At 39.3% G+C, this 13,913-nt stretch overlaps 1 protein-coding gene and 1 long non-coding RNA gene across 4 annotated transcripts in view; one reads left to right on the top strand and one right to left on the bottom strand.

Annotated features, from left to right (window-relative positions):
• LOC148128889 (uncharacterized) overlaps nucleotides 1-12,366 on the bottom strand; it is a 264,294-nt gene extending 251,928 nt beyond the window's left edge. For both annotated transcript variants that reach the window (XR_015746047.1, XR_015746046.1), the window contains exons 1-2: nucleotides 12,247-12,366; nucleotides 9,648-9,796 (exon numbers count right to left, since the gene is read on the bottom strand). This is a non-coding gene — a long non-coding RNA (uncharacterized LOC148128889). The remainder of the gene's footprint in view (nucleotides 1-9,647; nucleotides 9,797-12,246) is intronic.
• A 41-nt stretch (nucleotides 12,367-12,407) lies between these two features.
• TRAK1 (trafficking kinesin protein 1) overlaps nucleotides 12,408-13,913 on the top strand; it is a 289,447-nt gene continuing 287,941 nt past the window's right edge. For both annotated transcript variants that reach the window (XM_087947778.1, XM_087947773.1), the window contains exon 1: nucleotides 12,408-12,544. The gene's annotated coding sequence lies outside the window, so the exon portion shown is untranslated. The remainder of the gene's footprint in view (nucleotides 12,545-13,913) is intronic.

The raw sequence follows: 13,913 nt of genomic DNA on the forward strand, positions 1-13,913 counted from the left end.
GGTATAAAAGATAATAAAGTAAATAGCAATGATTGTTGGAAACTCAAGAAGAGTTTATATGGATTGAAACAATCTGGCTATGAATGGAACCAATATATTGTGAAAGAATTAAACAATATAGGGTTTAAATCTGGTTTAGCAGATCCATGTATGTTTAAAAGAGAAAATAATGGAACGGTGTCATTATTGTTATTATTTACAGATGATATTGCTTTGATTACTAAGACCAATAATGAAGCTACTGAGATTATTTCATTATTAGCCAAAAGGATAAAATTAAAGCATTTAGGTGAAATTAAAAAGTATCTAGGATTGACAATTAATAAAACTACAAAAGGATTTAAGATATCTCAAGAGGATAAAATTTGCCAATTAATTAAATTGTATAAAATGGAACTTTGTAAGCCTGCAAAGACTCCAATGAGTCAGGAAATTTGCAAAATTGATGCTCAAAGTCCCAAATTTGATAAGACCATATATCAATCTTTGATTGGTAGCTTATCATATATAAGCAATTGGTCAAGGCCAGATATAGCTTATAGTGTTAATCAGCTGGCACGATATAATAATGATCCACATCAATGTCATTGGCAAGCATTAAAGAGAATTTTAAGATATCTTAAAGGAACAATGCACCATGCATTGTATCTAGAGCCAAAAGGTGATTTGAATCTTAGTGCCTATGCAGATGCAAGTTTTGCAACTGACATAAACACTAGAAAATCAACATCTGGGATGGCTATATTACTTGGTAAGACACTAATAGGATGGAGGTCAATCAGGCAACAGCATATTAGCTTGTCAACGATGGAAGCAGAATTTTCATGTCTGTCATTACTATGCACTGACTTAATTCTGTACAGTTATTATTAGACATGGGTATAACTGTTAAAGAATCTATTATTGTGTACGAAGACAACCAGGCAGCTATACAATTAGCTACTAATATTGCTGTAAAGACTAGATCAAAGCATACTGATTTAAGATACTTAAATGTTAGAGAATCTGTAAAAAATGGTCTAATTAAACTTGAGTACTGCATGACGGAAGAAAATATTGCAGACCAGTTTACAAAAGCACAAGGTGTTGTAAAATTTAAAGAGAGTTGTGACAATTATGATTTGAAAGTGTAAATGGATATATTATTGTAATTTTTATTATTATTACCCAAAAGGGGAGAATGTTAGGGATAACATTGTTTACCCTAACTGTTTTGGGTAAAGATAATAAAATGATGAATCATGGTTTGTCAGATAAAGTGTATGTGACTTTAAGCTAAAGGAATGTAATTAAGGGTGCAGCTGTAAAAGTACTATATAAGCAGCAAGGCACTCTCTGGCTCTTACTGGCTGGCTTATTGAAGACTGCGTTCTTGCTGGATCGGGGAGGAGAAGTGTTGGATTACTTTGAAGATATTTCTCAACGGAGAGAAGATAAGTTTTGGACAGATTTATTATATGTGTACTGACACTGGCTATTCGACACGGACTTTGCAATTAGAGTATCCTCGACAAGACTTGACTGAAATTGATATATGACTAATGGACTGTTTATAATGACTATGCTATAATTCTTAAATGGAATAAATTATAATTTTGATAGCACAAGCGTATTTGTATTTTTACTGCGTGTTAACGAGAAGGCTTATCTCACACATTTCCCTGTCTTCCTATCTGACTTAGCTGCACATTCTGTTTAGTTTGTTTTCCTTAACACCAGTTGGGGAATCCAGGCTTAACAGCAGGAAATGAGCATCACCCAGCCTATAGGGGTCTGTAGATCAGGTTCCAAGATCCTCAGGCCTGCTATCTTCACCATCTTTACCATCCTTGACATCTTTGACATGTCCACCCCAGTCATCATTGGCGAAGCATCTTGTGCTGACAGCGAGTGTGTTTGTGCCTGGTCAGGGAGCGGTGGAGATCCAGGCCTTGGTCGACTCAGGGGCCATGTCCAATTTAATGGATGCTCATTTTGTCGAGCAGTGGTTCATTCCCCAGCAACAGATGTCCACACCAGTAATGGTGGAGACGATTGATGGTCGTCCCCTTCGTCCCCTCCCCCCACCTGTGGTTGCTGCAACCAAACCCCTTCTCATGCGTATTGGGCAGCATGTGGAGGAAGCCATGTTCTATGTTGCCGCAGTACCTCATTTTCCGGTGTTACTGGGTTTGGAGTGGTTACAGGCCCATGATCCGCAGGTCATCTGGAGCTGTGCAGTTTCTTGATAGGAAGTGTGCCAACCATTGCTTGCACTCCTGTGCAGGGTGTGTGGCTATGCCTGTGGACTTGGATCTACCTGTGGAGCTGGTGGACTTTGCTGATGTGTTTGGGAAGGAGGCAGATCAGTTGCCTCCGCATCAGTCATGACTGTCCAATTGACTTGTTGCCCGATGCGAAATTGCCGGTGGTTCGGATATACTATTGGAACTGGAGTTGGCCATGTTGCGGGATTTTATTGACAAGAACCTCCAGAAAGGGTTTATCTGGCCTTCTACCTCCCTGTTGGCTGCACCGGTGCTTTTTGTTAAAAAGAAATTGGGGGAGCTATGTCTGTGCTGTGATTACCGCAAGTTGAATGCAATCACAGTACAGAATCGGTACCCACTTCCCCTCATCCCTGAGTTGATTGAGCGGCTTCATCAAGCTAAGATCTTCAAGAAGTTGGACTTGCGTGGGGCCTACTACCTGGTTCGCAGGAGATGAGTGGAAGTCGGTTTTCCGGATGAGGTACGGTCATTTTGACTATACCATGATGCCTTTTGGATTTACCAATGCTCCAGCTGTGTTCATGTCTTCTGTGATTTATTGGATCAGTTCGTGGTTATTTATCTAGATGACACTTTAATTTACTCGGACTCCCTGCAGGAACACTGGCAACATGTGCGGCTGGTGTTGCAATACTTGCATGATAACCACCTGTTTGCTAAGCGTGAGAAATGTCAGTTTGTACAAACCATGATCGACTTCTTGGGTCATCGTATTTCACCTGCCAGGGTAGAAATGGACCCAGAAAAATTTGAGTCATTACAGACGTGGGAACCTCCACAGTGGGTAAAGGATGTACAGCGACTGTTGGGGTTCGCGAACTACTACCGCACATTTATTCCCCACTTTGCTGCCTTGACTGCTCCCCTTTCTAATCTGTTCAAAAAAGGGGAGAAGTTCCATTGGGGTGCTGAGGAGCAGGCAGCTTTTGATGCCCTGAAGGTCGCCTTTGCTTCGAAGCCTATACTCAAACACCTTGATCAGTTCCAGGTGTTTGTGGTGGAAACAGATGCTTCTAAGATGGCTGTTGGTGCAGTGCTCCTCCAGGCCTACACTCCTGCAGGCACCTTGTTCCCTTGCACTTATCATTCCTGAAAGTTGTCGGCTCTGGAGCGTAACTATACGATTTGGGACAAGTGTCAGATCCGTGTATCTGTCATTTCTTCAATGGAAGAAGAAAAGGGGGGGACTGATAAAGAAATCCTTCTTGATGTAACCTTAATATATTTAATCTTATATCGAATTTGTATAACCTACACATGATACAATGAAACCCAGATGGCCGGAACCTATCACCTCTGGAAGAGACAGCCATGGGATGAAGAGATCATAAAAATTCCACAGTGAGATGTGTCCTGGGAAACCCTGGAAAAGATCGTTCTAAAAAGGGGGTGGGGGAATTAGGTATGCCCAGGGAAACTCTGAAAAAGATCATTCTAAAAAGGGGGCGGGGGAAATTAACATGTTGGCTCTTTGTTTTACTAAATACACATCAAGATAAAGGGAGGGGCTTTAAACTCCCTTATCTATCTCTGCATGCCTGAGAGACCTTAGATGCTGCTTTAAATCCATACATAAATTTTCTCATCTCAATAAAGGATTCTTTTTGATACGTTTGGTTTTCAGAAGTTCGTTCTTGTTAATTGAATGGGAAAAGTTCTGTAGCCTGACATAAAGCAGCACCTGCAATAGAGGTCAGCCTGGAGAGAATTTTTTTTTCTAAAAAGAACCTTCGGTCTACTGAGGGGACCCTGCAAAGAAGAACAATGTCTGAATACAGCAAAGTGCAAGGGGAAGCCGAATGCTGGGGAGAAATGTCGACAGTTACCCAGTCAGATACTGACTCGGTGCACCCCATCAAGGATAGCGAAGCTACCTGCGAAGCCTCCGCAAAGCCCCGGTGGTTTCTAGGCGTAGGAAAGAGAGACAGCTGGGACAGAAGAACCAAGGGAGTAACCCTCACCTGGGGTAATCGTAAACCTGGGTGGAAATTGGAGCTGGAGGCTCTATCGGATCAGTAAGAGTGGATCGAGGAACCACTGGCCGATGACCGACTGAGATGGTACATAAATCGCCTTGTGAGGGAAGCCATGGAGGACCTCAATGTGAGAGTTGCATCAGGATGCTAACGTAGGGGGGCGAGAGAACCAGGAATTGAGGGACCCCGAGCTGCCAACCCCGGATCCACCTGAGAATGGTCGGGGAGTGGGACAAGTAGAAGAACCAGCAGCCATACCAGGGACCCGACCCCTTATCACCCCAGAACAGGAGATCCACCCTGGCCAACCCAGAGACAACTGCAGAGGAAGGTCCCACCCCTGGGAGAAAAATTCAATGGAGACCCCCAGAAACTGGGATTTTTCCTGGCACAAGTGCTCACCTACATGCAAGAATACGGGCAGAATTTCCCAACCCCGGGGTCCCGAGTACAACTCGTCACCCTGGCTCTTGAAGGAGCAGCAGCCAGATGGATGGTGATGCTCCACAACGTCAATGCCCCAGAACTGAGGAACCTCGATCGCTTCATGACAGCCCTACGCCACTGTTTCGAAGACCCCCTTGCCGAAAGAAAAGCCCGCATCTGTATCAGAGTCATAAAGCAAGGCTGTCGCCCGGTAGTGGAATACACCAAGAAATTTCATGACCTGGCCAGCCGAGTCGACTGGCCAGAAGATATCCTAGTCTGTTGGTTCAAAGATGGACTAAACGATGACCTGTACTCTGCCTGCCTGGCCCGAGGGGCCCCAAACCTCCTTCATGAATGGTACTTGATGGCAGAGGAGGCAGAGATTGACATGACTTGTAATCGGTACCACAGTGGTAAGCTTTGGAAAAGATCCCTACCCCAGGGGAAACGGGAAATTTTCAAACCCCAAACCACCACGACTCCAAGAATGTCTGGCTGTTTTAAGTGTGGAAAGGAGGGACATCGTGCAGCAGAATGCCATTCAAAGATCCCTGCAGAAAGCCAGACCACCAATCGGGAGAGACCTGGAACACCCAACCTTGAAAGGAGTTATACTTAAGGAGGAAGTCAGAAAATATTTGTTTCAATTGGATAATATATGAATTGGCACCAAATAGACATAAAAGCTGAATTTGAATGTGCTAAAAAATTGAAAATTTGGACTTATTGGACTTTCAAAACCTAAAAGCCCTAAATAGAGAAAAGAAAGCAGGAAAAAAAGGGGGTAGAAATTGGACATAACGGAGAGCACCATCTAATGGTAAAAGGAAAATTAGTGACTCTTTTTTTTAAAAAAGGGGGTCTGGTTCTTGAAAAAGTGAAACTTGTTATAAAACAAAAGGAACTTTGTTGCAATAAAATAGAGACCCTGCAAAGTGAAGGTGGAAATAAGGAATATTAAGTTTAAAGAAAACAGAGTGGGGAAAAATAACTTTGGGACTGTTTGGTAATTACAGTTAAAATTGAATTTATGGACATTGGACTATTTAACAACCTGGGGAAAATTTTTAAAAAAGTCTAATAATAGTAGACTGTTCGAAATAAACATTAAAGACACTGGTGGAATTAAATTACTGGACAATTGAGTTGGACCTAACCACTAAAGAAAGGCATAAAGAAGATTTAAAGAAGTGTACAAAATTGGCAGAACTTTTTTCGGAAATGAAAACGGAACTAAGAAGTATCAAGGAAATACTACCGGAAAGAGAAGAAATGTGCTGCACTGCCTTACAATTTATAGAAATGGCAATTTTGGAGAACAAAGAACAAGAAAAAGTGCCAGAAGGGGAGGAGTCAGTTACAGAAAATGCCAGCTTTAATCAAAAAATGCAACAGCAAACAATGAAGTGGAAGGGGGGAAAATGGAAATTATACCCTGGAGGTTTGAGGAGACAATTAAAAAGGGAAAGGTTTGGAAAGCCAAACAAAGAAAAAGGAAACAGCAAAAAAGGAAATCACAGAACAAAGCATTAAAGAGGGAGGGAGATAGAAGTCAGAGTAAGAAATGGGAGGGAAAAACAAGGGGAAAAAGAGGTAATAAGAAAAAGAACCAGAGAGAAAGGGGATATGGGAATCGAATAAAAATGAAAAGAAATTGCTTAGTCCCGAGACACAAAGATAATTGGTAGCTATGGATTTAAAAAAAGGATTCTGCAAGGTAATGGGTAATAATATTAATATATTTGAAATGTTAAATGATTTAAAAAGTAGCTATACTGATGGTTCTTTTTTTGTACTGTTATTGGATTATTTGTTATCTGTTATTTTAAATTATACATAGATATAATTGGAATAAAAATGAAAAGAGGGAGATATGAAAGTACCAACATCAGTTTCTATATGATATATTTGGAAGAATAACTAAATTAGAAGATAATTAAGATAAATACCATGGAGAATCTTTTTAAAGTATATATAAATCATGTAGTAGCTAAGAGATTATCATTATTAATTTAATGTGATAATTAAAATAATGACTATATCATGTTAAATATTATTATGAACAAGGGGAACTAATTGAATGATGAATAAAAGGGGTGGCACCTCAACTTAGTAATTAAAAATGGAGGCTTTTGAATTTATTATCGGAGTTATAATGGAATTTTTTTATAATGAAGCAAGAATATGTGATGAATTTACATATATGACAGATACAAGTATAAGTACAAGGAATATTGAATTAGAAATAAGAATTTTAAAAATTATATAAAGAAATTTGTATTAAAATGATAAGAGAATAATTGAACAAAAATAGAAAAAGTTTAAGATGTGAATAGAAATATATGGAATAAATGAGAAGAATATTAGAGAAAATTTATAGAATTCATAAATGTAATGATATATGAAATGAATATGTAACTTTAAATATTGTATAAAGAATTTGTATTAAGATAAAAGAATATTTGAAGAAAAAATGGAAAAATTAAGATATGAATAGAAAATACATGTAATGACATGATATGAAACTGAATATGAAAGGCAAAGATGTAACTAAGGTCATGTGTGTATGGAAATGTAAAAATCTGGAACCAAACTGTTCACTAAAAGAGACAATTTATAAAATATAAAAAATAAAAAACTTTGAAAAGAACCATTATACCAAATCTTTCAAAAATCGTGGAGCACCGGGAAACTACCAGAAGACTGGAAAAGAACTGATGTGATCCCCATCTTCAAAGGGGTGGGGGGAAGAACCAGGAAACTACAGACCAATCAGCCTACCATCAATGCCTGGGAAGATACTGGAAAAGATAATAAAAAAACATCTGCCAACATCTAGAAAAGAGTAAAGTAATAACTAGCAGTCATCATGGATTTGTTAAAAACAGATCATGCCAAACCAATCTTATTTTATTCTTCAACATAGTGATTAAATTAGTAGATCAGAGAAATACTATATACTTAGACTTCAGTGAGGCATTTGACAAAGTAGACCACAACTTACTTCTTGGTAAGCTAGAAAGAAGTGGGATAGATAGCATCACTAGCAGATGGGTTGTAACTGGCTGACAAATCGTACTCAACGAGTAATCCTTAATGTGTCTACGTCTACATGGAGGAAAGTAAGCTGTGGGGTACTACAAGATTCCGACTTAGGCCCAATACTCTTCAATGTGTTCATAAATGACTTAGATGAGGGAATAGAAAGGGAGCTTACTAAATTTGCAGATGATACTAAGCTGGTAGAAATAGCTAACACCCAAAAAGAAAAATAGGCCTTGGCATAGACCAAGAGGGAAAGAGAGGAAAGCCTAAGAGAGGGGAAAGGGAAGAGTAAGGGAGGGGAAGACTAGAGTAGGGAAAACAGTTAAAATAAAACCATATTTTGTGACTGTCTGTAAGATCCATAATTTGTAGTTGTGTTGTTCTTTTAAAGGTAAAACTAATAAAGTATTTTTCCAAAAAAAAAAAGAAATAGCTAACACCCTAGAACAGTGATGGCTAATCTTTTTGGCACCAAGTGCTGAAACGGAAGCATGCGTGCATGCCAGAAACCAGAAGAGCAGCTCCCCAATGCATGTGCATGGGAGTGCTGGAAATCAAAAGTTAAATGTCCAGCCACCTGGTCTTCTGGTTTCTAACACACATGCACACGTGAAGACCAGTTGGCCAGCACACGCATACGCTCTAGGGAGTTGATCTTCTGGTTTCCGGCGCTCCTGCAAACACCAGTTGGCCAGCGTACTTGCGCACACTAAGACCAGCTGGCCAGTGCATGCATGCGCACTGGGAGTTGCTCTTCTGGTTTCTGGTGCTTCCCTGCATGTAAGCATCAGCTAGTCAGCATACATGTGCATGCCAGAACAGCAACGGGCAACAGCTGGGGTGCCTGGAGAGATGGCTCTGTGTGCCATTTCCAGCATGCATGGCATAGGTTCGTCATCACAGCCCTAGAAGATAGGCTCAAGATCCAGATGGATCTTGACAGACTTGAATACTGGGCCTTATCTAACAAAATGAAATTCAATATAGAGAAAAGTAAAGTCTTACACTTTGGCAAGAAAAACTAAAAGTACACATATAGACTCAGTGAAACCAGGCTTAATAGCAGTAACTGTGAGAGCAATCTTGGAATCTAGAGGACAACCAGTTAAATATGAGCCAGTAGTGTGCAGTGACAGTCAAAAAAGCCAATGCAATCCTAAATTGCATTAACAGAGGAATACAAGCAGGGGTGGGTTTCTACCGGTTCTGTCCACCTCTGTAGAACCGGTAGCTCTAAAGAGCAGCAGACATAGAACCCGTTCTATGTCTGCTGATGTTTTTGCCCACCCGCCCACCTGGGCTCTTACCTGACCTTTATTTCCTGATTTTCCAACTTCAGCTGCCGTGCAAGGCACAGCTGCAGTTAAAAAAGCAGGAAAAGGGGGCTGTTTCAAAGGCTGCTTCTCTGCACACAGCGTGCTGATGACGATTTATAGGCACGCCTGCGCAGCGTAGCATATCATAAATCACCAAACCTCATAAATCACTGAACTGGTAGTTAACTCTGTCGTATCCCACCCCTGGATACAAGCAAGATCAAATGAGGTTCTAATACCATTCTATAAAGCCTTAGTAAGACCACACCTACAGTACTACATCAGTATATAGTTTTGATCACCAAACTATAAGAGATGTTGAGTCTCTAGAAAAAGTGTAGAGAAGAGCAACCAGAGGTTAAACTGGAGATTAAAACATATGAAAAACGGTTACAGGAACTGGACATGACTAGTGTAATGAAAAGAAGGATCAGGGGAGACATTATAGCAGTATTCCAATATTTGAGGGGCTGCCACTGAAGGAAAAGAGTCAAGCTATTTTTCAAGGCATCTATAGGCCAAGGAATAATGGATGGAAACTGATCAAGGAGAGATTCAACCTAGAAATAAGAAGAAATTTTCTGACAGTGAGAACACTCAATCAGTGGAACAGCTTGCCTTCGAAAGTTGTGGGAGCTTCATTACTGAAGGCTTTCAAGAAGAGATTGGACAGCCATTTGTCAGAAATGGTGTAGGATCTCATGCTTGGGTGGGGAGGTTGGACTAGATGACCTGCAAGATCCCTTCCAACTCTGTTTATCTGTAATTAGAGATGAAAAATGACTTTATGTTCTCAAAATAATGCAAATCAATTTTACGCTACACTAACTCAATGAAATGTTCCTGGGACTGCAGCGTACATTTTTCTCCTCCATTTTATGGAAATAAAGATTAGAAATTACTATGATAATCAAGCATTTTTTACAAGTGGATTTTAGGTTGTACAGTATCACTGTGATTTATAAGACTAAAAAATAAAAGACTAAAAACCATTTTTCTATGTTCATTAATACTATTGTATATTATGAAATAGTTAACAATATAAAAACTATTTTTAATTTGTACAATAGATATTTCTCTTCTTTTGAAACAGAGAAATGGGGTAATAATATTTTTAAAGAAATCACCCACGATGCTTTTTGAAAGGTCAAATGGAGTTTGTAAAACAAATGTATTCTTTTAGACCAGGGCTGTCAAACACCTGGCCCCTGGGCCAGATGCATTATGTGCTGGCCATGCTCACACCTGGTTTAGTGAAGGGTGAAAAAGTCCCAATACATCACCTGACGATGCCACCATGATGCGAGGCATCCCTGCTTTAGACTGAAAATAATCCCTATGCACTCAGTGAGAATTAGGCAAATTGCTTAGGCAAATTTACAGGACACTAACTTTATTTTTCCCTTTAATTTATAGAGTTTGAATGTAATCATTCATAGACTATGGCTGAAATAAATAGACTGAGAATGATTATTTATAAATATTTCTTTTTTTTTTTAAATAAAATTTTTATTTTTATAACAACAAAAACAAAACTTTCTTTCTGTTCATCAGTGTGTCAGTTGGGTACACATTTCTTTGTGCACATAATAACATTATCATATTTTACTTATATATGTTTATAATCATTCTAATCAGTATTTTATATCACATATATATCATTTATTAGCCTTAACATTGTATTTATTGACTTTCAATAATATAATTCACATTCATTTTCTTACTCTGTCTAACTCATTCAATTACCAGTAATAGATATTATACTGTACTTACGTATTTCCATTTCTTACTCTTCTATTTAGCCATTCATAAAATAAATTCCAAATTTTATAATAATCTTTTTCTTCTTGTTCTCTAATTACCATTGTCAATCTATTATTCTATTATTTTCTTAATTATTTCCTCATCCATCGGAATTTTCTCGTTTTCCAATTTTGTGCAAATACAATCCTGGCTGCTGTTAATACACTGATAATCAAGTAGGTTAACTTTTTGTTACATCCCTCAGGCAAAATTCCCAATAAAAATGTCTCTGGTTTTAAATCTATAGATTGTTTTATCATTTTCTCCAGCCACATATGTATTCTAGTCCAATACTTTTTAGCTTCTGTGCATGTCCACCACACAGGGTAGTATGATCCTGGTAACTTTTGACATTTCCAGCACTTCGCGGACATCTTGGCAATTCTTGTTGGGGGTAAGTGCCACCTGTAAAACATCTTATATAAATTCTCTTTATAAGCTCTTGACATAGTTAATGTATAGTTTCTAGACCATAGTATCTGCCATTTATCCAAATCTATTCGATTATTTATAAATATTTCATATACTTTGTTTACAGCTTCAGTAAAAATATCACAAGTAGCAATTAAAATACCTTCATCATTATTGTCAAAAGTTAAAGCAGCTGTATGAAAGGCCTATGAAAACAAATATCATCCTAGAAAGGAATTGTACTGTACTGTATTAGCTACAATGACAATTCTGTGTATAATACGCACTTGAGAAAATGAAGTGACTATTTAACATTACTAAATATGGATTCAACCCTGTTACTCAGTTTAACATTTCCGAAGTTGCCTGCTGGAACATGCATCCTTTGAAAAGTTAACTTTTTGCCTTAACTTGGCTTTGCCACTATTTTTAGAAGTGTCCTTTTGACTAATTTTTAGATTTGCCAAGTTGTACAGTAATGATGCGGTGAACGGGATCAGCTTTTGTTAGTGTACCATAGTCAGTTGCTTAGAAACTCCAGGCGCTCTGGTATTCCCCTCCCCCGCACCCAGCAGTGAGGTTTTGTGAGATGAGGTAATAGCTAAATGGAGGACGGGAGGGCCTGCAAGCGGGAAGCAAACCTGGGGCCTGCCCAACCGGTAAAGAAAGGATTGATGGCATCTCCTGTGTTAATCTTTTGGGACGAAGAGCCGTCTGACGAGATGAGAACCCCAGGCAACAGAAACGTCTTTCAGTATAGGATTTAAGAGCAAGCGTAAGGACAGAAAAGGTGGCGCAGTTTTAGAGAGCGCCTTGAAAAGCCTCCCCGCCCCCCGCGAGTGGGATACGTGCACGTAGCCTTCCAACAAGCTCAAGATAAGCGCCGCCTGCAACGGCGGGAAAACACCGGATTTTATTTTTTCGCCCTACACGTGGAGTTGGTAGGCTACAAACAACTCAAACTAATCACTTGTTCAGCGAGAAAGTAATTCCGACCTTCTTGTAGTCCGATCCCCTTCTTCCTGAATAATTCTGTAGAGTGCGCGTAGTTCGAAGTCAAACCGGAGGCGAGCAACGCGCCTAAGGCAGAAGAGGAAGTAGTTAGTCATAAGTGCCAGCCCCGCCGCTCCTGTGCCGCTTGATCCACCGCGTCTGGAGGGGGGATCCATTTACACCAGCGAACCGTTGCAGCAGAGCAAGTCTCAGAAAAGGGACGCTTGCAAATACGCCACCATAGTTGCCCGTTAATGTCGGCCAGTGGCGGTTGCGTGACGTCTTGGGAAACCTGCATTTGGTGAGTTGCTTTTAAATTCGTTGCTATTCCGGGCAGTCGCCTTGCTCAGAAGGCAGCAATCGATTTTGTGTTTCCATCCCTGGCGGTGAGCTTGATCAGCCTTCTGTCCCCAGAACTTAGATATTCTCTTCTCGCTTTCACTGGCAGTCCAGGGAGGGTGAAAGGAAGGACGATCTTGTGGGTTGCAGATGCGGCGTGTTCGACAGGCAAGTATCTTTTTGTATGTTCGGGAAGGTTTAGACCATCTTAATGGCGTTTTTTGCTTGCAATCTGTCACTCATGGCATAAATCTTCCAGTTTTTCCCTGAACCTTGCTTGCACCGCATGACAGTCGGCTGACCTTCAGAGACTTGTTTGAAAATAGACGAAAATACTTCTGTATTGTACATGTTCTCTAGCAGTGCGTTTCTTCTCTCGATAAGCATAGTCTAGCTGAAGTTTGTTTGAACAAGAATTTGCTTGCATGTAAATTATTTACATCAGTGGGAAGCCGTTAATATATTAAAAACAATTTTCTTAACCTTAGAAGCTTCCAACAGTTACTGGCTAAGGATGATAGCAATATAGGAACATAAGGAATTACTTTTATGTGCATACGTGACGGATTTTATGTGCATACGTGAAGTAACAATTATAATAACTAATCAGAAGTACAATTAAAGTGTTTTGGTCTGCGTATTCACATGACCTTGAAAATATCTGTCTTTCATTTAATAAATTGAAATAGACTTTGCTAAGATATTGTATAAGTTAAAATAATTTTGTTTAGAGCAAGTCAATTGCTTCTGCTAGTATCTTAAACAAATGAATTGAAATGATGTATTGAATGCTACTTTTATGCAGAATAACTCCTTCAGTTCAATAGAATTAACTTCTGAATAAAGCTGTCTAGGCTTATGGTCAAGAAAGTGGTATAATTACAGGTTTTAACTATTGAGCAAGCTATTTTTTTTTCTCAGAGATCTCCTCTCCAGGTTAGTACTTGAGCAGATATATTTGTTTTAAAAGTTATGGTGGCTAAAATCTCATATATGTCTTGGCTAAGAAAATCTTTTAAAGCAGGGATATAGACTGTACTTTAGTAGTTAGTGTGTCACATTATTCTCCATGGATTGGCTAAGGCCAGGCCTATGAAGAACAGAAAGTTCAGCAATAGCTCAAGAGAGCTACAGTGATATAACATACTTCCTCATTGCTGTTTATCCTATTTTCATTGTCTTGGTGCAAGGCAACTTATAGGATAATGTCATAAATGTTATTTTTTGCAAACAAATCAATATATTTTACATTGAAATGGTGTTGTGATTACTATGAATCTAGACCAGGGGTCTGTAACCTTAAACACTCAAAAGAGCCATTTGGACCTGTT

The sequence above is a fragment of the Notechis scutatus genome, chromosome Z, assembly GCF_049901735.1.
Source record: "Notechis scutatus isolate UNSWTSFEM ecotype Mainland chromosome Z, rNotScu1.2, whole genome shotgun sequence".
Classification (NCBI taxonomy): Eukaryota; Metazoa; Chordata; class Lepidosauria; order Squamata; family Elapidae; genus Notechis; species Notechis scutatus.